The 23,439-nt window shown below is 48.3% G+C and overlaps 1 protein-coding gene across 1 annotated transcript in view; it reads left to right on the forward strand.

Annotated features, from left to right (window-relative positions):
- Positions 1 to 1,439: 1,439 nt before the first annotated feature.
- NGF (nerve growth factor) overlaps positions 1,440 to 23,439 on the forward strand; it is a 51,662-nt gene continuing 29,662 nt past the window's right edge. Inside the window, exon 1 of the mRNA XM_081025167.1 lies at positions 1,440 to 1,562. The gene's annotated coding sequence lies outside the window, so the exon portion shown is untranslated. The remainder of the gene's footprint in view (positions 1,563 to 23,439) is intronic.

Below are 23,439 nucleotides of genomic sequence, written 5' to 3' on the forward strand. Positions count from 1 at the left end.
TGTACAACTCAGAACAACTCAGAAGTGGACAAGCCCTCCCTGGGAGATGAAGAGGCCACAACAAGGCTAAAGCTGACTTCCAATTCTGGGGATTTCTTCCTACCTCAGCCTTCTCACAGCAGACAGACATGGCATGAGCTTAGCTATGGGGCAAAGGTGAAAAGACAACGAAGTGGACACCTCAGGCCAATCTGTATCAAGGGAGCTGGAAATGCCTAAGAAGGGCTTCATCACCTCGCTCAAGTGCCTCCACTGGGGGGTGGGAGTGGGGCAAAGGGCCATCCTTGGACTTAAAACGGGAACCCCTCCCTGTACCTCATTAAATCAGGGCGCCTGAATTGTGCTGGCACGTCTTCACCAACAAAGGGATTCAGTGCCCTCCCCTCCCTTTGCCCCATCCCTTCCTCCCATGTGGCTCATCAGGGACAGGCATCAGGCTCAGCATACGGTTTACTCAGGGAAGAAGTGTAGACTGAGTTTAACACCAGAGAAAGTGGGTGTGAATTTTGAAAGACGTGTGAACCCCCAGAACATTATTATAATTAATGACGCACATTTGCTGAAAAATCTGGCTTAAGGGGTATTTCTGCTACTGTGGGGCTGAGGTGGGAAAGGGCAGGCAAGCTTCCCTGTCAGGCTCTGAATCCATGGAACACAAGAAATGTGGGAGGGCCCGGCCAGCCAGGAGGTCACACCTCCCTTAAAGTCTGCAGCCTGCGGATAAAGAGGATTTGGGGCGGGTCCTGGGGTGGCCAAGGAGGCTTGCTGTCTGGGTCAGTTTAGAGTCACAGATCCCTTGCAAAGCTGATAAAAGCTGCTGACCGTCTACCCAGAAAAATGCACGCAATGCACACAGATGTACAGATTTACCTACAATTTCAGGGACCCCAGGAAACTTCCAGAACTTAAGTTAAGGCCCTGAGTCCAGGTCCTGACGCCTAACGCCTCTGTCCCTGTCCCCACGCCGGACTTGCCCCTGCCCAGGGGCCTTCTAGACGGTTCTGGCTCTCAGAGCCGCAGCTCTGCCTCATATCAGAGGAGCGCCAGCACCTGCGTCTCCCAGGGCTCCCTGGGTGCCCTCTTCTTCAGGGGTGACAGGAAGCATCCCAGGCGAAAAGTTCCCTTGGCCGTTCTCTCCAGGCTGTGAGGGGCAGCCATGCCTAATGCATGGGAGAGTAGCGCTGGGAGGACAGGGTGGGGGCGGTGGCGGGGGAGGGGAGGGGGACACAGACAGCGGTGCCCCAGAAAATCCCCGCCTGTGCTGGGCTCGCACCGTCCCTCCGACCCGTGTGGTTCCCCTTGACCTCTGGGGCTTTGGACCCTTCCCTGGCTGGCGCGACTCAGCCCTCCTGGGAGCGATGGAGCGCTAATCCCCAGGACCCCCTGCAGCCACACCTCATCCAGGACCAGCAGGTGTGGCCCTGGGGCTGGGGCGGCTGGGCCCAGCTGAAATGAGGAGGAGTCCGGAGGAGGGGCTAAGAATTCCAGAAGCCAGTGTTCAAGCTGTTGGGAGCTCCTGCACCGCAGAGCGCGCCGGGAGCCGGAGAGGAGCGCAGCGCTGGGTGAGTCCTGCAGCCTGGAGCGCAGCCGCGAGAGGGGCGCAGCGTGGGCAGGGCTGCGGGCGGGCGGGCAGGAGCTCCCGGGGAGGCAGTGCGTGGCTCCCAGCCTGGTAAGCGCTCCGGGCACCCCCGAGGGTCCCACGGGCTGGGGTGCAGCGGTGAGAGGAGTGTCCCGAGTGGGCGCAGGGGTGCGGGAGCCTTGGCAGGCGAGCCGGCGAGTCGGGGGAAGCGGCGCGCTCTCTGGTCTTGAAGTTCCCGGTCTCCCCAGGGCCCCAAGTCGCGGAGGCCGCCCTGGCGCCTGCAGTCGTCCCGCGCGGGGCCAGACACCACTAGCTCGAGTGCTAGAAAGGGACAGCGCGCCAGTGAGGGACAGCAGATGAGCGTGGAGAGAGGGACGCGCGGGCCAGAGGGTGGGCTGCCCCGCGGAGGGCGAGTGGTGCGCGCGGGCTGGGCTGTGCGCCGAGTCCCGAAAGTGCTACGCTGCCCCCCAGGTAAGGGCACCAGCGGGGCAGGGCACGCTGAACCTCATGCCAGGAATGGAGGAAGGGTCTTCGGGGTCTTCTCCTCATCGCTGGAGGGCTGAGAGTTCGAAGTGAGGGCCCCCGGGGCTTAACGAGGAAGCTTGCACACCCAGAGACCTCCCCGGATCCGGGTGGACCCAAGTCGCTAAGGCTCAGCTGGGCTACTCAGGTCACACGCCTCACCTCCAGCTGTCTGCTGCCAGTCGTGGGAGAAGCTGGCGTGGAGGGCTGAGGTGGGCAGCGCCTTAGGTCCCGGAGGCAAAGACCCAGGGCAGAGAGGACTCCGGGGTGAGGGGGCAGCACCTTTGAGCCAGCAGAAACCACAGAGGCTTCGCTCTGTTTGATTACAACTCTTCTTACTCTTTCAAAAAGAAAAAAGAAAAGAAATCCCTGAGGTTCTCCTGGAAGGTGTTTTCTGCTTGAACTTTCTCTCTCTTGTGACTTGAGCGATTAAAAAAGAGCCTGCTTGCTAGGCTGGTTTTTCCAAGTTGTTCCAGGTTGGAAGTTGTAACCGTTTGAAGGATAATTTATGGGTGTTTCATGCATTAAAGTGCATTACAGCAAAGCCTTTTGGGTGCTGTGGGTATTAAGGAAAACTGCGTGCACATTCCCAGCTGGAAACCAAAACAGTGCTCTCCTGGGTGTCGCTGCCCTGTCAATCATGTGAGGCCAGTGGAAATCCTGGAGTAAAGGCATTTGATTAATTATCCTGGTTCCATCCGCTGGGCGTACCCACTGCCAATTCCGGGCCCCTCCTCCCCCACATGCACAGCCAGTTGCGTTCTGCAAACTCAGAAATGGTGGTGGAGGGCCCACCAATAACTTTTCTCCAGGGTCTTCAGACTCTTGAAGCTGTCAGTTAAGTCTACCAGAAGGGAATATTTCTTGCATCGTGTTTACAGCTTCCTACCGAATGTCTGCAACTTTCTCCCCTTGCAGAGCCCCAGAGGAAAGTCTAGAAAGTCTGCATTAGACCTGCATGGGTCTCTTCTGTGGAATAAGTCGTATGTCAGCCTGGGCAACCCAAATGTCAATCCATGATGGGCAGTGTTCCAGAGGTTCAGAGCGCACCCAGGACTGGCGAGTGAGTGGTCTGGGGGCTGAAACCTGCCCTGCTGGCACTGACTCACAGAAGAAATCACTGTTCTTCACACTTGGGTCATTGAAGGACCCTGGGGCTAACTTCATGTGCTGCTGAACCTCTCGCCCTATCTCTCCCCAACATTTTTATGTAGGTGAAAACACCGGCAGCCTTGAAGGGAAAAATGTTAGGAGGCACCACAAATGGGAAACTAAGGTCTCTGGGGCACGAGGACACGTGTTTTGAAAGAACTGTAGGAGCACCTCAGAGGATTTTGGAACCGGCTCTGGTGCCACACCTTCCCTGCGCCCAGGCCCACAAGAGCATTTGGAAACTGGGTTCACTCAGGGCAGTCATCCTACTATTGGTGACTTTCTGTATCCTTAGCCTTTCTCAAGGAGTGAGGGTCTCTCTCACCTTCTCCCACTGGCCATCCAGAGTACCTGAGGGAGGAGGTGCTAAAGCGTCACATTCTGCTTCTCTTGTGTGGAGAAACCTGTGTCTTGGCCAGGAAGGGCACCCCAGCTGCCGACATCAGCAGGGAGGGTAGGGCAGGGCAGGGCTGCAGCCTGAGAGGAGTTTCTCATCGTTACTGAGAAAATCGCGCAACTTCACTTTTAAATCAGTGCTGAGCAGACTGCTGCACATTTGAGGAGTGTCCAGTTGTAGTGGCAGCAGCTTTGGGACCACAGAGAAACTGCAAAGAACACATGGCTGCTGTTCTTCCCTGCTCTGCACGGAGCAGGGGCCAGGCCCAGGCCCCCAGGGACTAGAGGCCCAGATATTTGTCTTCTCCCTATAAGGCCTCAGAGGGACTTCGGGGTTCAGAGCAGGTAGGTCTTGGAGACCTTTGCTGGCACCAAATACTCTTTCTGCTCTCGGGAGGCAGAGGAAGGCTTGCTGAAGATTCACTTAAAATCTCTGAGCAAACAACTCATATCCCCGGAAGGTTTCTCTTTCTTTGGTCCCTCTGATCTTGCAAACCATCGGCTAGACCATCAGCCCTCAGGCTTAGCTGGTCCTGAGAAATCAACTCTGTGATGGACCAGTTTCACAGAAGAGCATATGGGCATCAGGCAAATACATGGAGATGGACGACCCTCCCCAACCCATGCCCAGCGACCTGCTTCCTGACAGTGGGAAACAGTTAAGCACCCTAACTCTAAAAAGCAGTAAAACCAGGATGGCCCTAAGGCAGAAATGCAGCTGGAGAAACTGAGGCTTGGGGGTGACTGGGCTTTCCGTTGGGTGTACACAGGATTGTCACTGTTTGAGCCAAGGAGGAATAGCCCTTCAGACACAAAGTTTGGCCAAGACCAGAATCAAGAAAGCTTACAATAAAGACGAGTTTCTCAGGCTTTGTGATGTTTTCATGATTCCTCTGTGGGCTACTTGACATGTTTTTGAGGCATCTTCATGGACTGTTGGCCTCAGACTAAAACATAGTCAGAATCAGATTGAAACGTTACGATGATCGCTTGATATTTTTCTCCTGTATTTTGGGTAAACTTCTGATGATAGTTTCCTGAGTTCTGAGACAGGAGGGAAAGTGGCTTTGTGACCTTAAGCAAGTCACTAAACTTCTCGGGTTTCATTTTCCTAATCTACAGGACAAGTGCATTGAATTAATAATGTTTCTTAATGGGGCTACTGGCAGTTGGGGACAATTCTTGGTGAAGTATGACCTATTTACATAATGCAGGATGTTTAGTATCTCCTCCTTGCCTACTAAATGCCAGAAGTCATGGTGACAACCAAAAATCCCCCCAACACCATTTTTGGCTAACTGCTTATTAAAAGGATAATACTATTTCCCGGTGAGAACTCCCTTGGAAATCACCAGTAAGGCCCTTTCTTCCAGGCCCTAATGGGGGGCCTCTATTTAATCACTGAGTGGGGCTTCAGAAGGCCAGCCCTGGGCTTGACCTTTAAGAACCAGCATTTCAGACTCCAGGAAGCCATTGATGGGACCTTCAGTGTTGTGGTCCCAGCAGGTGTCATGTTTTGTCTTTTGTCAATGGAGTGTGACTACAAATGACCCACATGAAAAGGAAACCAGAATGAGTGGGGGAAAGGGACAGGTGGCATTAGAGCATGGCAGCTTCCTTCTGGGCCATATGTTATTAAAAATACAGGCAGGTTGCTTGCCCCAGGTGTCCACGGCACTGGGGGGAGATCCCTCCCTCCTATACTAAATAGATCACACTCCGACACCAGGAGGTCCCTTCCCTGAATGAGAGAACAAGGAAGTAGAACCCTTCCCAGCACTGACAGCACTTAATACAACATGGGTGCATGTTGGTATCAAATTAATACAACTGTGCCAAGCTGTGAGAATAATGTGACACTTGAGTGAAAACAAAATAGCCAGCAATGCTACCCTGAAGGGTTGGTGCTTGTAGTAGCAGTGGGTTTATTCTCAAGGAGAACAGCTCATGTCATCTTTACCTTTGCTCCAAGGTCTCACTGGAGGACAAAAAAGAGAGCCGTTTGGTTATTCAGAGTGCAAAGGGCTAAAATGAGTATCTTTGGAGGCTATTATAGGAACACCTACTTGCTCCTTACCCCCAAGTAGAGAGAAAATTACTGAAGCAGGAGGGCTGGTAGAGTTTGGAGTTGATTTCCGATGAGGCAGAAAAAAATTAAAAAGACCAGGAGACCTAAGGCGATCTCTCTGAGGTTGAGACGAGTCTGATAACACAATCTGTCAGGTGGGATGAGCAAACGCTTCTTGAATGGCCCGAGAGTTTGGCCAGCCTCTTTCACTTGTGGAAAACCTTTTTATTGGCAGTATTAGTCAGAGCCAGTTTGCAAGACCAGAGGAATTTCCCTGAAAATTCACCACCAGGCTCAGCAGATGGAGAAGTTTTGGCACCGCCTGTGGTGGCTTTTGCAGGTGGAGAGCCCTGCAGATGGAGGGATCTGGTCTGAAGTCGGTGGGAATGAGCAGCCCAAGCTTCCCACCAAAGCCGTTCCTGGTGGAGGGCCGTTACAATCCACTACTACTGAACACTTTCCCAGGAACCACAGAGTAGTTGCTATTTGGGACAGACGGGCTGATTTTCCCATTTTCTTTGACTTTTCCGTGAGTAGCCAGGGTTTGTTATATATCATCTGTCGGCTTGCTGCATGCTGTTCCGGAGTGAGCCCAGGGAGGACCACCCTGTGGAAGCCATGATGAGAGCTCAGCTCAGGTTGGGGGTGCAGGGAGGTCTTGTCTCAGTGCCTCATCGCTGCGGATCTGAGATGCAGTTACAGCGAGTTGCATGCCTCTCTTGCCCAGCCTGGTGAGACGCCATCCCATGTTTGGACCTGAGGAGACCTGGCTCGGAGGTGAACACACTGGGGCACCGTCTCATCTCTGTCAATAACCTTGTAACGAATCCCCACGGTGTGTGGGAGATGCCAAGAGAGGCAGGCCCCCTTGGCACTGTGATTTTGAAGGGAGGGACAGTCACGCTGGGCTCCAGCGGCCTGAAGGAAGCTGAACTAGGTAAGCAAAGAGGATAGGGATACAGGAGGGCATCTCCTGTACCCGTTCTTCTGTAAAACAGAGACAACGGTAGTATCTCCTCTGCTGGGCTGTTGTGCACAGTAAGTGGTATGATGTAGGACGAACACCAGCATAGGCCAGCACACAGTAGGCACTTCACAGACATGATGAGTTCCTTTCCCTCATGTTCTCCCCAGTGGAACTGATCTGAGAGGGTCCTCTCTTCGTGCTTTCCCACTTCAGATCAGACAATATCATCTCTGTATTTTTGTATGTCTCTATTTTGACCTTCTGTAATTAACATTCTCATGCTGATAGACTTTTAACCAATCTCTTCCTCTTCTGAATTTTTTTTTGCCTCATCATATCCTGGTAAAAAGAGATTCATGGAGATCCGCCTATAATTTTCTTTCAGAGGCAAACTTCTCCTCAGACTTTTATTTTAGAAATGTTATGCAATGCTCTCTAAATAAGGCATTTCTTGAGAATGGCCATTTGTACCGGCAGCTTTCAGAGTGTTTTGCTCCCTTACCCCACGTAACAACTCCTCCTCCTCCAACAATTGGTGTCTTTAGGGTTTTTTGTATCTGATCAAGTTTACAAGAGAAGGGAGAAGGAGGCTGTGAATTTTTCTATGGTAGCAGGGCGCCTGGAGGATCAGAGGCTGAGCAGCTGTGGCTCAATTGAATATAACCTGTGGTTAAAGTGGGGACAGTCCCCACCCCACTGGCTACCAGGCCACTGAACTGATTTTCCTTCTCCCAATTAGCATCTTTATGAATATACTAACTAGGGGACTGAGTACTGTGGGAGAATCATTATAAACATAAATCATGATCCTGCCCAAGGAGCTTGCTCAAGCTCCAAGATGAAAATGGCGTTAGAGGCTCATCCGATAATGCAAATGAGATAAAGCCATGGGCTGGGGGTGGGGGGGTCTGTGGTAAACTACAGTGGATTGGCCCCATCAAAAGGGATAGGCCACGTGCTGCTTTACAGGGTTGTAGGTCCAACTTTTCAAGAAAAGGCAAAACTTTGCATTTGAATGTACAATTTCTTCACTTTCAAAACATTTGTGCAGACCAAACAAAAATCTGTCAGCAGGCTTTTTTACCTCCTCATCTCGATGAACATACGTGGAGCCATTGAGAGCAGTATCAGAAGGGCTAGAAACGGACAAAGGGCTGGAACTACTAGAAGGTATGATATGGTGCTCTCCGGGGAGGCTTCCTGGAAGAAGGGATGTCCTTTGGGATGGTAGATTTTCTAAAAGAAGCCCTGTCACAAAATCAGACAGAACTAGCTTCAGATCGAAGCTCCGCCTCTTATTTGTTCTATGACAACATTCTTTAGTCCCTCTAAGCCTCAGTTTCCCTATCTGTAAAAGGGAATGAATCATAATGCCAGAGGGTAGCTGTGAGGATAAGGGAGGATGCTGGAACACCCTTACTTTACTTGGAGTGTACCAAGTGCCCGGCAAGCCTGAGCTCTGTTCCCAGTGCTGGAGTGGGTGGGGTATAGCTGCCCTGTGGGTTTTATGAATGAAGGGGCAGAGGCTAGGAAGGGTCCCTCACTGAGCTTCGAAGGAAGTTGCTTTACAAGAACTTGGGTCTCAATTGCTTTTGTTCTCTCTCTCTTTTTTTTTTTAATTTTTATTAAATGTATTGGGGTGACATTGGTTAGTAAAATTATATAGGTTTCAAATGTACAATTCTGTAATACATCATCTATATATCGCATTATGTGTTCACCACCCAGAGTCAGTTCTCCTTCCATCACCGTATATCTGATCCCCTTTTCCCTCTTCTACTACTCCCCTCCCGCTCAATGGCTTTTTTTCTGCCCCAGGAAAAGGACAGAAGATGTAGGTTATTTTTCTGCTCTCCTGCCCTCTTCTTGCTTCTCCCCCAGGCCTGCGTCCGGGTGCCCACTTGTCAGAATCCCACCCTTTACAAAATCTGACGTGGGCCATAGCAGAAAAACAGTTCTGCTCCGTCAGAAGGAAAAGTACTCCGGAAGGCGTGTAGACACGCACGGCAAATATTCAAGGAATCCTTAGGAATAAAAAAAAAAGAAAGAAAGAAAGAAAGAAAAATTGTAAATCTGGATTTTTGCATGAGGCCATCACCGGAACATGTTTTCTCCATTAGTGAGTGCATGGCTTGGGATGAAGTCACCTCGTCGGCGGCTCACCAGGGCTGACTCGCGCTGAGCCACCTGATCTGGACTTCACTTTCCATGACCTAAATCTGATTCAACCAACCCTGTCACTGCCCCTAGCTGTTGAAACAAACTCATACCCCAAATCCCAGACCAGGGTGGAGACAGACACACGCCCCAGCAAAGCAATCTGATTTCAGATCCTGGGTACGCATCCCAAATCGAAAAAGACAACCCTACTTTTGATGGTGGATCGATCGAGTTCCCCCAACCCCTTGTATTTTTCTCTTTGGCATTTATTGTTAGATGGTGACTGCATTGCCCGGTCAGAGCAGACGAGACCTTTAGGTTCTGAAAACAGAGAAAATCATTGCCTTCGTGAAAGTATGAATCAACTGCTTAAAATATTACTGGTCGGTGCCTGAGATCAGCGATTATGCTTTCTGGATGGTTTCCTAGGCTGACTCTTTTCCAAACGAACGGCTTTGTCAGATATTTGTAATTTCTCAAATATTTGATTAACGGTGGCCCCTCACCAGAGGGATGATCCAGAGTACATAATTAGCAGCATGCCTCAGAAGCAAAGCTGCTGCCCGGCATCCAACAAGATCAAGCAGGAAGTTGCAAACATTTCAAATATCGACAGCCGCAGACTAAAGGAAAGGAAAATGTTTTGCGAAGTACAGATCAGATTGAGACCCATTACGAAAATGTGAGATGAATTTACTGCTACAACTCTCTCTCTCTCTTCTCTTCTCCTCTTCTCTTCTCTTCTCTTCTCTTCTCTTCTCTTCTCTTCTCTTCTCTTCTCTTCTCTTCTCTTCTCTTTTCTCTTCTCTTCTCTTCTTCTCTCTGTCTCTCTTCCCTTCCCTTCCCTTCCCTTCCTTTCCCTTCTCTCTCTCTCTGTCTCTCTCTGTCTCTCTGTCTCTGTCTCTCTCTGTCTCTCTCTCTCTCTCTCTCTTTCTCTGTCTCTCTCTCCCTCCCTCCCTTCCTCCTTTTTAAAAGGAAAGAGAGTAAAGGTTTTTATTTTCTTTAAATCACTGTACCAAGAGAAAGTATTCATGAAACTTCTGATTTAGTTATATACGTTTACATATATACATGTGCAAACTGGATCATGATGGAAAATGTATTTTTTTCACTGTGAGTCATGGTTTAAAAAGCTTAACAACTACTGGTATAGATGACAGCATGGTTTAGAGAAGGACATAGCTCTGAAGACAGACAAACTTGGGGTGAAATGCCAGCTCTGTGATTCCTCGTTGTATGGTCTTGGGTAACTTAAGCTCTCTTAGATTCAATGTCCTCTTCGATAAGGTCAGATTGAGCACCCCCTCGAGGGACTGCTGTGACAATGAGGTGCAAAGCGCCTGGCACTCAGCCTGCCCCCTGGGAGGCCCTCAGCAAGGGAGAGCTGATATCATCATGTCTTCCCCTTCTTCCTCCTCTCCTGCTCCTTTCCTTTCTTCTCCTCCTTCTCCTCTTTCTCTGTCTTCTTCTTTGAGACTCCTCAATCTCATCAGAACTATGACTTCCCTAAATGTTTTTATCCCTGAGGTTTGCTATTTCTCTGGGAAAAACCCAGCAAAGAAACACTTACAATCCCATCTCATCTTTGTTCCCACCTTCTGTTCCATCTTTCTCCCACTTCATGCTTGCAGAACCACCTTGCTGTGATTCTGTTCTCTGGACACGACCGTGACAGCAGGTGTCCAAGGGGCACAAGACATCCTTGTCTTGTCACTGGGAACCATCACAGGGCTATCGCTGCCTTTCTGGCGTTGTGAGCAGGGGAAATGCTTTGGTCCTCGTTGGGGGCAGTCGCTCTGGAACGAGCTTCTGTTCCCACAAATCACATCCTTTCCCCTCCATATATTTTTATAAGGACAACGGGGCTAAGATACCATTAAAATGTTGACATTGTCAAATTCTTAAGAAGCCCTGCCTGGAGCAGGGAGCCTAACATTTTCTCATGAGCGAGGCTGCCAGGCTGCCCCAAGGCAGAGGATTTAAGTTTTTCCCCTGGGTAGAAACAGCTTAAAGGCTCCCAGTGTGGAACTGGAGCTGACACCTTCAGGGAAACCAAACCCTCATCCTGACTCCAGCCCTCAACCCAGCCCGCAATCTGTCAATGACTCCAGACCTTTCTTCCCTTCCCAGCGGAGGAGGTTATGTGAGTGACCCACACCAAGATTCTACTCTGGAGCCACAAAGGTGACATGTCCTAATTTTCTTGAGAGCCTAGCTAATGCAGCCCCTGAGGACAGACAGACAATGACAAACTGCCTGCCTCTTTTTTCACGAGGAAGCTTCCCCTTTTCCCCTTTTCTGTATTTCCCATGCTCCCCTGGGGCTCATTCCAACTCTCTGCCCTCCCTCTGGGCCCCGTTTTCACCACTGAGACTCAAAAAGGATTATTAGTGACATCTCCTCAAATGTAGAGTTCCTGTCAAGACCAAAGATTTAACGCTCCTCTCTAGGCAGTTAAGACATCTCTATTTTGAGGTTGCTAGGCAGAGGGGCAGAAGGGGAGTAAATGGACTTGGTTCCAGGATAATTTTCATCTCTCTGAGTGTCCTTCTCTCCTCTCCACCACTCGTGCTATCATTCCCTGTAAAATTAATGTCACCAGGCCAGTTGCACATTTTAAATAACATTTATAACAGAAGAGAGACATTTGTCACATCATACCCAGCCTCTTCTCACCCAGGCGGGTGGACTACGTTGAGCCAAGCAGGGCAGCCAAGAGGCTGTCTAAATTCCTTGCTGTTGCACCTGGGGTTTTTTGGTTGTTTTTTTTTTTTTTTTTTTTTTTGGTCTGTTTGTTTTGTTTTGTTTTTCAGGACAAAGCAAATGCTGACTTACTTTTCCTGGGCCCAAAAGGAAAACTAAAAAGGCATTTTCTACCCTGTATGAAACGTGCAGTGACAAATGGAATCAATTGTCCCAAGACATGACACCCCACCAAGAATGTTTCCTAGGCATGAAATGATTACCTTTCTTTTCATCTGGGTTCAAGAGGGTTGTGTCTGTTCTTTGATGGAGAAAGTGTGAACACTTAGAAATGTTTTCCTTTTCCTTTTTGACGGAGTCAGACACCAAAACCTGACTCCAGATTTCATGGCCATGTGTCAGCATCTCTGTATCTTGGAAATGAAAGACAATATTTTGGGGGTGGGGCTTTTCATTAAGCTTTGTTCTTTTGCATTTTTGTAAAAAAAAGATTGGGACATATCAGAAAGCGGAAGGCTTCACAAAGCAACAAATACGTTTCAAAGCACCTTTTTCTTTTTCAAGTCCCCTATGGTTAAGAAAAGAAGTAATTTAAAAATGTTTAAATATCCACCTTCTAGTCATTTCAACTTCTTAAATGATTATGGACAGACTTCAGACTGGCAATACTTGTGCTTGGGGAAATTCCACGAACCTTATTTATGAAGTTTATTTATTTTATGGATTGGGAAAGTGGTTATGTAAGAAAAAATATCATGGTTAAGTCAGGTAGAGATTATTTATTTCAGCTCAGTAATACTGCAGTTCAGGACACCGGGGATTTATTCCTGGCTCAGCCTTCTCCTAGCTGTGTAACATGGTCAAATCATAGAACATCTCTGAGCCTCTGTTTCTTAATTTGTAAAATGAGAATAATATCGCCCCTATGTACTGGAAAGGGCTGTTGCACTGAATATGGTTGCCAGCTGGGGAAGCAGTTTGGCTGTAGGTGTAAGAGGTAAGATGTGAGAGCCCCGGATAGGGAGTGTCAGACTGCAGGTACCAGTGCCAGCTGTGCTTTTGGTGGGTGAGGGACCGCGACAGCCGCTTGCCCTACATGAGCTATCCTCGCTCCCACCTGCCCATCCCACGCAGGAGCAGATGTGAAAGCACTTCACCTAAGCCTGGGCAGAAATGAGCAGCTCCCGCCATGGTGGGAACAGAAGCCTGGGCCAGACATTCAAGGGGCCCCTGTGAGGCAGAGGCCAAAGGCAAAAAGCATGAAAGTGGAATCAGACTCTCCAAGGCTCAGGAGTGGGGCTGCAAACACATGAATAGGACGAACAGCACTTAATTCTTAGCGTCAGGATTAAACGAGGTGACTCCTGCTACGTCATTGGCTTGTTCAGAACCGGGTTTTGGAATGGTCATTGACACAGAACACAAGTGAATGCCTCAGGCGCTCCCCGACTAATGGGTGACTGGCTGAGGCTGGTCTTCAGCAGATGGAGCTACAGGGCCCGCTTTCCTGATGTCCCTTCTTTCTCTTGGGCCTCTTCCTCTGCCTCCTGTGCCAGCCTCTTCTCCTGACCTCTAAATATGGCAGCGCCCTGGGGCTCGGTCCAGCTTCCTTGCTTTTCTGTGTCACTGTCTTTGTAGGTGATCTCATGCTCCCCGGGCATTGGATATGACCTATGACTTCTGGATGTCTACTTTCAATTTCGACCTCTGCCCCGGGCTCCAGGCCCTTATATTGCACTGCCATGTCCACTTGGCTATCTAAGGGACATGTCAAATTTAGAATTTTTGACACCCACACTTCGTGCTCTTCTTCAAGTCTTACTGTCATCCCTCCCCATTTTAGTGAATGACATTATTCGCACGTTAGTCAGACCCCAAATCTAGAAAACATCCTTGATTCTGCCTTCCTCATCACCTTTCATATTTAATTCACCAGCAAGTCCTACTAGCTTGAAAATGAATCCCGAAGCTAACCACTTCTGACCATCTCACTACAGCTCTTCGTCCAAACCACTATCCCCTCTCACCCAGACGACTACAGGAACTGCCTCACGGTCTCCCTGCCTCCACTCTTGTTTCCTTACAGCCTTTTAACCCAACAACAGTCAGAGTGCCCTTTTAAAAATGTAAATCATGTCACGTTACTTCCCAGTTCTCAACCCTCCATTACATGTGGAATAAAATCCATACTCTTTCCATGGCCTGGTTTCAGTGGTTCTTAACTGGGAGTGATTGTTCTCCCAGGGGACATTTGGCAATGCCTGGAGACATTTTTAATTGTCACAAGTGTGTGTGTGTGTTGTGTTTGTGTACTGGCAGCTAGTGAGTAGGAGCCAAGGATGAAGCTAAACATTCCACAATGCACAGGACAGCCCCCCACAACAGAGAATTATCTGGCTCAAAATGGCAACGGGATTGAGGTGGAGAAGCCCTGCCTTCGTAGGATCTCGTGCTGACTCTCTCTCCAACATGCTGTCATTCCTTGTCTGCTATGTGGCAGCCACACTGACTTCTTGCTATGTCTTCAACACATTGATCTCAGGGCCTTTGCACTTGCTGTTTCCTCTGTTTGGGACACTCTGACCCACAGATCTTCTTCACATAGTTAGCTTTTGTTCATCATTTAGGTCCCTTCAGGTGACACCTTCATTTAAAATATCTATCCCAACCCCCACCAAACCCTGCCACCAGCAGACTCTATTCCCTAGCCAAAGGTGTTTCATAATACTTCATTCTATTGTTTGTTTCCTTGTTAATTATCTCTCGCTTCCATAGGCATGTAAGAATGAGGGCAGAAACTTTTGTGCCCATCAAGTGCTTTATCACATAGTAGGAGCTCAAGGAGTGTTGATTGAATGGATGAATAGTTCCTAAGTGTGGCACACACATGTATACTACAGATGGTTAGGAAAAAAGATCAGTGGGATGCAGCACTTTGGGAAAGGCTTCCTGGAGGAGGTGTGACGCAGGCTGCAATGCAAGTTTCTGGAGTCTCCACTCCTGCAGCTAAGCTGGCCCAAGGTGGAACAGGGCTTTGGAGGCTCAGCCTCCTCTCAAGCGTACCCTAGCGGCCTAGCGTACCTAGCAGCCCTCGTGTAGATTACAGCCAGTTGTGAAGTTTAATATTCAATAGGATAGAGAGCAAAGCTGGAGATGTGTGACTGAAGAAAGGAGCCAGGACAGAGAGGTGAGTGGGGGAAAAGCAGGAACAGGAAGGAGAAATCGAAGCTCTAGTTGGTTCAGCTGAGGAGCAGAACACAGTGTAGAGGGAGCGAGGAGCCTGGGAGGGAAGAGCAGGCATCTCCAGGGGAGAATCTCTGAATCAGCTCATCTTGAAGGGCTGGTGGTAGTTTCTAGAGAAGGAACTGGAAGTTCTTCCACCATCAGTTTTCCAGGAGTCGAGTGAGGGGGCTGGAGCTGGAGCTGGGGCACTGGAAAGACCAGTGAGTGGCAAAACCAAACCTCCCATGCAGCCAGGCAGTAGACACACTGACCTGTATCTAGTTGGTACTCTGTGAGATAATTATGAGAATCGTGGTTCCAGGAGGATCTTGATTCCTAACATGGACCCATTTTCAAACACTGGTCCTGTGCTTCGGATAAAAAATGTAATTCTTATAGTCTGTGTTTAGCCCATGCCAGGTGAAGAGTGGGTGCTCCCACCACCCCAGGTCGGTCACCGGTACCACCTCACTATAAGGAGGGTGGTGTCCAGTTCTTGAGGGAGATGGGGGATGGGGTGCCTGTCATGCGTCCTCTTTCCAAGGTCTCAGATTTCCAAGGTGTGTTGATCATGGATTCTGCCCTGGGAGGGGATGCCTGGTCCCAGGTACACAGCTCTGATCATCCCCACATCTCGTCCAAGTGACACGGTACGGTCAGCGTCTGTGCCCTCAGGGCCACCTCAGGACACTTACTCATTTTGCTGCCTGGATACTTCTGAGTATATGACTACAAGAGATTAGCTGGCCAATACCTCATTTTATTAGTCTATAAATGTAGGTTTAAAATAATACACCTCAGATGTAGACAGCTTACCCCAACCTACCAAAAATATCATTATAAACATTTACAAGGCCTGAAGAATGATATAATGATGATGAAACTCGGATGTGCTGGATTACCTTTATGTCTAATTTCGCCCTGACTCAGTTGATAGAAATAGGGATTTTTCCCTCACACATCATGTCCTAGCTGCCTGGGCCCCGTGTGCCCCGTGGGCCTACGGTGATGAGTTTGTCTGTCACACAGCCTCGGAAGCCATAAAACATGCAGAGCTGACCATCCCTCTTCTCCTCCCTCAGAGAGCCACTGACACACCCCTTTGACGTTTTTGTTCACAAAACCTGTCTGCCAACTTGTCATTGGGGCCTCCTTCTTGGTATACAAAGGTTTGATCCTTTCAAACCTCTACTCCATCAGAAGGTGATCTTGGACCTTTCATTCATACTAAGAAATACATGGCTGATAAAGACTCAGGGTGCTGCTTTCCTGGGAGCAAATGCTTTCAGCAGCCATCACATTTGGTCAGAAGGCCATGGAGTACTCTGCAAGATAACCAAGCCCGTACAAGTTCCTTTCTTCCCTCCGATTGTGCGACTTTAAATACATGATATGAACTCCTTCTGATTCTGGCTCCTGAACTGCAAAATTGGACTAATAACACCACCTCTCTATAAAGTAGTGGTTAAATGAGAGAATATATGGAACAGCATGTAAAAGCTGTTCGACAAATGGCAGCTATTTTCATTATATTATTAAAATCTTGGCAAGTAAAATTTCAGGTGTCATGGAGGGCTCCTGAAAAAATTTTGGAATTTGCGGACTTTATAAAGTGAGAAGGAAAGGGAATGGAGTTTTTTGTTGTTTTGTTTTGTTTTTTAATTAAAGTTTATTGGGGTGACAATGGTTAGTAAAGTTGCATAGGTTTCAGGTGTACAATTCTGTGATATGTCAATAGATCTCATTGGGTGCTCACCACCCAGAGTCAGCTCTCCTTCCATCACCATATATTTGATCCCTTTAAAAGTGAATGGATGGGCCCTGGAGAAACACACTGTTCCCCAATAGACCCAAATAAAATTTATTTTTTTTTAAAAAAGGGAATGGAGTTTAAAACACTGGGAGGAAATCCCTAGAAAAGGAAGGCAGAAGTTCAGTGTCATGGTGTCACTGTGATTTATTGCTCATTTGTGGGGTAAGCTTCAGTTAAGCCATATGTAAATTGCAGGTAGTAATAAATCTGCTATATGATTAAATAGAATAACGCTTATAAAATGGCTAACATAGCACCAGGTACATAAGCCTCAAAAAGTTTAGTGTCACTGTTGTTACTGTTTTGTTACAACCTGTCTTTCCCATGCTAGTTCTGCCATCAACTCTTTACTCAGGTTTCTCCACAGACAGCTCCAAACTAGGTTCCTGAGCACTATTCCACAATATAGGCTAAGACAGCTCTCCTCCCCCCACACCCGGCCCCCCGGGGTCCATTCCTGTCACCGGGCCTTTACAGGCAGCTATCAATCACTCCCACAGATTTCTGGGATCCACTCCTTGCTGTCTCCATGGGGCTTTGTCACATGTAAAAGCAATGGCATGCTGTGCATACATAGGGAACAGCTCCTTTCCTTTCTGGAGGGGCTGGAGGTCGTCCCACTTGGCTCTCGCCTCTCATTCCTGGGATGGTCACAAAAGCAAGAAAGCCAGGGTCCTTGAAATGAATTTATTCAGCAACCAGCAAAAGGGAAAGGGACCCAGAACTTAGCTTTTGCCATTGGCCCCGCCAGAAAGTTCTTGACTGGGACAGAAAAGAAATCCCAGAGATGATGGCCCTCTAGCTCCCTCGGACTCAGGGAGAAGTAAATTGTGGTGTTGTCTCATTTATGATCAAAGCTCCCAACACTTATAAAATGTTCTAAAGGCCGTTTCTGCTCATGTGTCCCCAAGCAAACACATAAAAATGGAGGAATGTTTCTTTCCACCCAAATTGTTAATGAGGACCAGTTCTTGCTGCCAAGGTGAGCTGTCTTAAAGCTAACTATTCAGCAGGCATTCCTGGCTTCTCCCTGCCCTGCACTGTCCTGGGCTTTAGCTGCATAAGGATGTTTAAGACTTTGACCTGCCCACAAGGGACCTACAAGCTGATTGGCACTTTTTACTTGCATTTTAATACCAAGGGAGCCTTTAGCCTTTTTGGGAAAAGACTCACTGGGATGAATCTAATCCCACAGGACTGGCTGTCAGATGGATTCTTCTATAACTTGGTCGCCTTGGACACAGAAAGGAAATGAAAACCTTTTCTTAAAAGATTTTCTTCTCCCCTTCTGCATGCATCTGCCATCTGCCCGTCTACCCTCTAACACACACACACACACACACACACACACACACTCACACACACACTCATACACACATACACAAAAGTGGATACATCGCTCAGGCAGCTACAAATATTCAAAACCTCACTACCTTTTCTGACTCAAAGATCCATAGAATCTTAGCATTGAAAGAATTAGGAGAAATCACAGTCCTTTTTAAAAACTGTATGATGGGGGTGGGGGGAAAGAAGGAAAGAAAACCGAAACGCTAGTGGATGAAATGCCTTGTCTAAAATCACAGAGTTCGTAGCAAAGCTCCGCTCAGGTCTCAGGTCCTTTCTTTCTTCTTTCATCAGCTATTTATGAAGCACCATCTTGGTGCCAGGGGTTGTGCTAGGCACCAATGATACAAGGGTGGATAAAAACCATATACAGTTCCATCCTGCATGGGGCTTACAGATTAGTCGGGAAGACAGTGATCCACAATTTTGTGTGCAAAAGAAGGAGAAGTCTCCACTCTGGTCAGTGCTGTGAGACACCCACATGTTGCTCGAGAGGGTATATTAGGAAGGCATGGAAGGCTTCCTGGAGGGAGGTGTGATTGATTTGAGATCTAAAAGGCAGACAGGTGGAGGAGAGATACTCCAAAGATAAATGGAGGTCCTCTTTCTTCTTCATCCCAGAAAATGGTTCAGACAGTGGGGTGCTGGAGCCGGCTCATACGGGCTCCATCATCAACTTTTCTTCCCAATTCCACACTCAGTGAGGTCACACTGAGCTTGAAATTGGCCGTGGTGGGAGTACTTAAACTTCGGAAAGCAGTAGATGCTACAAATCAGGGCTCCCCCGCCCCTCTTTGGAGAGTCAGTTTTACCACACAACACAGCCTGCATATATTCCACCTGCTTCCTAGCTCTGGGCAGCACAGACCCTTCTTTTTAAGCCAAATGCCTAATCCCCTTCCTGCAGAAACTCTACCAAGAGCCTATTCCCAGAAAGACATTGTCAACAAGTGACTTGGGCCTTGGGGCTGTTTATTTCAGACCCTGGGCCATCTGGCTTCTCCAGGGATCCAGGACATCCTAGCAAGTGAGTAGCAAGCAACTAAGAAAGGGCCCTTTCTTGCAGTCTTCCTCACCCCTTGCCATCTAATGATATTTATCAACCGCCCACGCCTGCCCAGCGCTGTATGAGACACTCAGCCAGGCAGATCTCAAGTCAGGCTTTGACCCCTCAGGAATTCAGGGCCTGGCTGAGGCTGCCAGGCTGACATTGTTCTTCCTTAATATAACTCGGGCTGCTCGGGGCACAAGAACCAGGGCTGCGAGCCCAGCCGAGGGCGTGAGATTAGGAGATGGCACCACTGCTATTTTCCCCAGTCTGTTTCTGGGCTCAGGAAGGACCAGGTGAGCAGAGGTCAGAACTTACAATATGTACGATTTGATCAAGTTTAAAAACGACAGATTCTACTGCCCTTGCCCTCCCACTGCACCCTGGTTCTCTGAAGAGATTTGTCAAACAAAAAAAGTAACTTTTGAATTTTTACAAAGACTGGCACGCAGCAAGGATGGGTGGACAGCCCAGAGGCAAAGTTTCGTAATGGAAGCACCTTTGTTTCCAAGGCCACGCGCGTGCACGTGTGTGTGTGTGTGTAGTGTGCATGTGTAGTATGTGTGTGCATGTGTGTAGTGTGTTTGCATGCATGTGAGTGTGTGTGCATGTGTTTGTGTGTGGTGTGTGTGCACACGTGCATGTGTGTGCATGTGTGTAGTGTGTGCGGTGTGTGTGTAATGTGTGTGGTATCTGTATGCGTGTGTGCGTGAGGTGTGTATGTGTGTGTGTGTAGTGTCTGCTGTGCATAAAGAATATGGGGGGAACACACAGTGGCTGTGGACAGTAGTGCAAGTTGCCAAAAGGCAGTCAGGCAAGATGGTGAGATGGAGAAGTATGAAGGAACAGCAACATGGGGTCTGGATGGGAAAAGAAGTGGGGTGCCCAACATTATCTGCCGATAGCCCCCCTCTAGGCACCACCACTTGGGTGACAGTGAGTTTCTAGGAGGCTTCTTTTAAAAGCAAAACCAAGAGTGATCAGGGTGACATTATCCACTTCTAACGTCTAGTCTGGAATTCACGTCTCAGGTCGTCAAGCTGCAAATTTAGAGCGGCAGGATGAGCTCAGGGAGAAAAGCTCCCCAAAGGGGCTGTGGTTGGGAGGGCAGGGGCCTGCAGGTGAGCTGCCACCGTGGTGGGAGGTGGGGATGCTGGAACCCTTATTGCTTGCAGGTGCTGTGTGTTCAGCATGTGGAGGACCCAGCAAAGGAGAGAGGGTGGCTAGAGATGACAGGTGTGGGGGGAAAGGGTTGGCACAGGGTGAGCCACTCACAGTAATGCAGAAAAAAGGCAGGTGGACATGAAGATGGCCCCCAGCTACTCTGCAGAGAAGCTGCATCCCCTCCCTGTTCCTTTCCTGCCACTGCCTTGGCGCCCAAGGGTAGCTTCTGACCCTTCTGGCAATGCGCAGTGATTTGGGGTTGGGGCCTGGGTACCGTGAGTCAGTGAGGAAGTCCGGAGGACAGCCACAGGTAGAGGAACTCTGGGCAGTCCCATGGCGTTTGGGCAGGTTGTATCCCTGTCTGGGACATGGAGCTGAGGGGAGGAGTCAGGGCTCTGCTCGCCATCCCATCCCCTGGCACCGGGCTGCAGCTGCCACCTTCCGCTAATTAGCACACAGGCTCTGTCTGGCCCAGCTGCATCCCGATGCTGGGAAGCCCCCATGGGCCCTAGGAGGAGGGTTCCAGAGGGGATGGGAAGGGAGGGGGCAGCCTTGGAGGGGGCCAAAGTGAAGACCCATGTTGCCCACCTCACGAGTCAGCACAGGGTTATTCATTGCCTCCACTGAAATGCATGTGGTCCGAAGATGAAGGGATGCTTTCCTTATTAACATTGAAATAATTAACTTGTTTATGTTTTTGTGTTCATTGTCCAAATATTGTTAAATAAAACATCTTACTGCTGATCGTTATCCAAACATCGCAGTGAACACGGGACGCCTGCCAGCGGCAGGGGTGTGTTTCCAGTTAGAGTGAGCACCGAGTGTTTCTTTGGCTGCCACACAGTCATTTGACAGGGGTCTTCTGACCGCGCCTCTGCTGGGCGGTAGCTCTTTATCAGTCCCAGGTCAAGAGCACTCGGATAAAGCGCAAATTCTTCTCCGTGGCCAGATCCCCAAGGACGTGGGTGACAAACACAGTGACATTGTTTCCTTGAGTGAGTCTTGCTTTCCATATGTAGGCGGAATTCTAGACTTGAGAATTCTGCATCCAGACTTCAGAGATTAATTTTTTTCTAATCGAGACAACACCACTAATGATAAAGAACAATACCAGCCTGGCCTCTAAGCTCCAGAAGCCTTTTGGGTCAAAACCTGACCTCTATAGGGAGGTGTTGGGCAGGATCCAACAGCAACTGCTGTCTTTTGTTGTCCAGCTGGACCACAGCTTCACGAGACCAACTTTCCGTTGGCTTCTGGAATGTGGACGCAGAGCAGATGTGCCTGCCTGCTAATGTGTTATGGGATGGAACCGCTCTCTGGCCTTATTGAAATCAGGTGGTGCCCAGACCTCAGAGCTGCCCTGCAAACAAATGGGGGCTCCATCCAATCGCCATCACATTGGAAAATTATAAGAGCTGTGACTATCCGTCTCCTCGCTGGAGGCACAACTCCATTTTTACCAACTGGGCAAAAGATGGAAGGCCTTCCCTCCTCCATCACACCCTCTGAGGGGCCAGGCTCATGTCAAAATAAAGTACTCCTAGATAGCTCAAGTGGTATAAAAGTTTGAATACCGTAAACAAATCTAGACAAATGTGCCCTCGTTGTTAACAGTTATTTCTGAGTAAGTGGGACTGGAATAAAAAAACACACCACAGGATGGTGTATCTGGAATCGTGTATACGTGTTTGGGAAAATTACACTCAATTCCCAAATAATGTTCCATTGGTCATAAACAAATCCTGAGGTTATAGGGAAATCAATCTATCTATCTGTCTGTCTGTCTGTCTGTCTGTCTATCTATCTATCTTCCTTTGAGAAAAATTTATCTTAAAATGCTAGCTAGTTAATAAATGATTTCAACTGCTCTAAGATTTAAAAATTTAATCTCAATTGTATTGACCTTCTTTTGAGATTTTCTAGGTTAAAATTATGTAACCTGGGTAAAACATTAAGTTAGATTGAATTTATTTGTTGGTTGGTTGATTTTTGAGATTTACCTAAGCAAATATGTGTGTGTGTGTGGCCTCAGTTTCCTATTCTGTACAAAAAAACAAACAACTGTATTCATAGAGCTATTATGAGCATTAAGTGAGATAATTCATTTAAAATGCTCACCACAATACTGGGCACATACAAGATATTTGATAAATCTTAGCTATCATTAGCCATATATATAAATGAAATATATATATTCAGTTGAATGAAATGAATATATATATATTTTTTATTTTCTTTCAAAGATGGCACCAAGATTGGCAAAAAAAAAAAAGTGGGCAAATGAGCAGCTCTCAATGGTCTTCTCTGAATTTACCTGAGACAAATAAGTGTGATGCAAATATCCAGGGCCCAACTCAAGTCCTCCAGCCTCCATCAGGTTTTAGTTCTTTTCCCAGCTACCCCTACAAGCAACGCTTCTGTTGGTGAGGCAGGAATTAGGACTGCAAGGAGCCTTAGAGACCACCAGTCCAGACCATTGTACAAACGAGGAGACTGAGCCGAGAGGTGAGGTGACTTACCCAGCACCACAAAGGAACAGAGATGAGACTAGACCCTAGAGCCCTGGCCATTCGCGGGTCTCTTTTCACTCTGACAGACGGTCTCTCGGTTTCTCTGCTGGTTCATGTATGATGACACTGACCCCCACTGGTGCCCTATACTACTTGCAACATCTCAGAGCATGCAGCACCACCCTGGGCGTAGAGGAGGTGGCATTCCAACTCTACAATGGTTTGTGGTCTCTGATGTGCCAGGTGCATGCTCGGCAGCAGAAGAGACAGGAAGCTAAATAAGACAGTCTCTGCTTTCAGGAAGCTTCCAAAGACTTACCAGGGATGGCACAGCATGGGGGTGAGGAGGGGTCTCAAAGAAGGGAGACTTGTTTGATTTCATCTACAGAAGAAGGAAGGTCAGACATGGAATCATATAATACAACTCAGTGAGATAATTCTCCAGGTTCCTGGCCCCAGACAAGATCCAAAGCTAGGTGTTTCCAAAATTTATATTTACAGCCCTTGACCTCTCTCCGCTTAATGCCAAATTTCTATATTAACTGCCTATTCAAACTCACCACTTGTATGTCCAAAAGGATCTCAAATTTAACAGGTCCAAACCTGAACTGTATTCTGCCCTTGATACTGGCTCCTTTCCCAGTGTTCTCCATCTCAGTAAATTACACCTCCATCTGGCTAGATGCTAAAAACTTGGCATCATTGGTTCTCCTCTCCCTCACTCTTCCACGTCACAATCAATCAGGGAATCCTCATCACCACACTATCCCTTCCAGGCGACACTGTCCTCT

The sequence above is a fragment of the Rhinolophus hipposideros genome, assembly GCF_964194185.1.
Source record: "Rhinolophus hipposideros genome assembly, chromosome: 19".
NCBI classification, from domain to species: Eukaryota; Metazoa; Chordata; class Mammalia; order Chiroptera; family Rhinolophidae; genus Rhinolophus; species Rhinolophus hipposideros.